This window comes from Lissotriton vulgaris, unplaced genomic scaffold, assembly GCF_964263255.1.
Source record: "Lissotriton vulgaris unplaced genomic scaffold, aLisVul1.2 SCAFFOLD_4165, whole genome shotgun sequence".
Taxonomy (NCBI): domain Eukaryota; kingdom Metazoa; phylum Chordata; class Amphibia; order Caudata; family Salamandridae; genus Lissotriton; species Lissotriton vulgaris.
The window spans coordinates 157784-160861 of NW_028240875.1; positions in this window are offsets into that span (position 1 = coordinate 157784).

Below are 3078 nucleotides of genomic sequence, written 5' to 3' on the forward strand. Positions count from 1 at the left end.
GGCATTAAAGTGCACCTGTTCTCTGCCTCATTTTCATTTTTTAGACTCGTGCGTGTCTCTGTCTGCGTGCGCACTGACTGGTGCGTGGTGATGACTCTCTGGCAGGCACAGAGTGTGGCGCTGCTGTGTATTACTGTCAGGCAGTGGCACTGAGTTACTTAAAGAAAAGAAGTAAGATTCAGAAGAACAAATTAATTCCACTTCCCCAGGCGCGGCGCGGATCAGGGCCCCAGTGGGCGCCGCCTGGGCGGGAGAGTCCGGGACTTGCCGTTGTAAATTGTAACTTTTGTTACAGCCTTGCAGGGGCCAGGGGCAGGCACTGGGCAGGGCTTTGCTGCGGGGGTTAGGGCTGTGCGCGCCAGAGGAAGTGACGCGTGCGCAGATTGCATGCAAATGCATTGCACGCGCATTTTCTCAGCTGCCCGCCCCTGCATAACCGCACGTCCGCACTCCGCACCTCTTCCCTCGCCCGCCCAAACTCCAAAGTTGCTGGTGGGGGAGTCGGGGGAGTCGGGGACTGAGACTCGACTCGGAGTTGGGAGCGGCCGGCGACTGCGGAGCCTCTTTAGTGGTAAGAAAGCGCCATACAAATGCTGCAATGCCTTCAATAAATAAGCTGCTAGTGCGATATTACCAAGAAAAACACTGCAGGGGTGTGCGTGACGGGTATATCTCTGTGGCAGCACAGGTAGCCCTCGTGGTGCATGACACCCGGTACTGACTGGCATAGAAGGCACCCCTGGCCTCCCCCCCCCACCCCCACCTGCTCCTCCACCCCCACTCCTCCTCCACCCCCTTGCTATGACCTAGTGTCTGGAACCGCTTCGGGCATTGATTAAAAAGACAATGTAATTAGGAGCGCTGAGACCTGCTGCCTCAGATAAGCCACTGATGCCCCCCCCCCTCGTAGGAGCCGTGAGTCGACCAGCGGCGGCATCCCACAGCCAACACCCCCCTAGAAACCCCTGCTACTACCAACACAAACTGCATGGATGCAATCCCCATTCCCCTATTTAAACTCATGCTACTGCCTGCACAAACTGCATGGATGTAACTCCTTTCCCCCACTCCCCATTGACCCTAATGCTACTGTCTGCACAAACTGCATGGATGTAACCCTGCCCCCTGTAGAAACCCCTGCCACTGCCAACACAAACAGCCTGGATATAACCCCTGCGAGTGCTCACAGTCACTGCTCAGCAGGTGAGGGCGACCTGGGTGCGAGGCGAGCGAGGCAGGGCAGGGCCAGAGGCCTGGCAGTGGGGTGAGATTGCTTATTTAAATCCTCATATCTTTGCGAAAATGTGTATGTCTCTAGAAATCTCAGAGCTAGCCCAGAGGAACGCAGCATTTCACTGTTGGAGAGTTTCATAAACTTAATGTGTCTTTTAACAAAATTAAATAAGACAAAAATAATGCAGGTAGAGCATAAACGAGGGATAACATGAGAGCGGAGGCACTCGTGCTCTGACGCCCTTATTATAGATTATACTGATGGCTCGAATTTAAAAAATGGCACTAGAGAAGCTACATTCATGCTGACTGAAAGAAGACACCAGCTAGGAAATTACGTACTGAATCTTGCCAACACTGATTCTTATGGAGCCAAAATACAGGATTATTTTTCCCACATGCTGAAATTTGGTCGATGAAAAATATGGAATGTTTATGATTAACACTGCCAGCTTCAAAACTTATCGCTAATGTAAATTAGATTTTAGTTTTCCTTCCTCGTTATGCTCTTTTGTAAGCTAGAAATAAATATACTTTAATTGTTTCGTGAGTAAATGCAGATTTGAATACTCTTGAGTAACACAAAGTACAAATAATTATGCATATTTTCATTGGTGTATATTGTTAGTCTCAACGCTTATATGCAAAATTATACATTATACCCGCATTGATATTTCGATCCGTTTGTCTTTATAGACCAGCATTCTTAAAGTCCATAAACAAATAGCGAGACATGTGTGGTGAGTTTATGTATCTTGCAAGGCATACCGTTGATTCTTCAAAGTGATTAGGGTAAGCAGGCTGCCTCCCGAGAGCACATCTGAACTGTTTAAGATTCCCTTCATCCAATGGCACAGCTTGCTACCTGTCAGGAATTGGAATTGTCAGACAACAGCTGGTAGAAAGCCCATGGATGCTCCAATTTTCACTCTCTCATCAAACATGCTTTGGGATGCAGCCACAAACAGCTTTATTCAGGTGTGATGTTGTACACTTTGTGAGCAGTGTTGTTCTCGATTGTTAAAAATCACATGCTCCAGCCTATTGAACCGTGGTCCGTGGCGTGAAGTGAGCGTGATTAATTTACTGGTGGTGGCCAGACCAGTGAGTCGGGTTTTTTAACACTGTGATTGGTCGACCCGACCGACCGACTCTACCTACCACTGCTACAGGTGCGCTGGCGCTGCCCTGGAGGCAGGGACAAGATGGCCTGGGGCGGTGGGGCCTGGCCCTGGGGGTAGGCCGGCGCCGGCCGAATTTGAAATTAGGCAGGCAGCTGAGGTGGCAGGTGAGTGAGGTGAGGCGAGGCGAGGCAGGGCTGGCAGGGCCTGGGGGCGGCGGGGGCCGCAGTCGGAGGATTACGTGTTTTTTTTAATTATCATTAATTTACTGGTGGTGGCCAGACCAGTGAAAATGTGGGTGGAGCCAATATAGTAAGTGGGTGGAGCCAGTGGATGAAGTGGGCGGAGCCAGAGAAAAGTAGGTGTGGCCTCTGGCAAACATTTGAGCACCTGCACTTCATTTTTTACAAATTAAGCACTGTTGTATTGTATCCTCTGGCTTGTCTGTGGAAACAAAGCCATGACCTACACGACAATTGTCTTGCCTAGGTAACTTTTGTAAGCTGTTACCGTCTTGTGAACTTTTGCAATTTCTTAATTGTATCTCTCCTAATGTTTACTTGTATGTTGTTTTTTAAACTGGAACGTAGGATGCTTGTTCTGAATGTTTGTATCTCTTATGGTATTTTACCGAAATAAAGATTTTTGATGATGAATATGTCATGTCCACATGCCAGTCCTTCAGATTCAGGAGCGGTTCTTGAGCCTAGCGCATCACTATCCA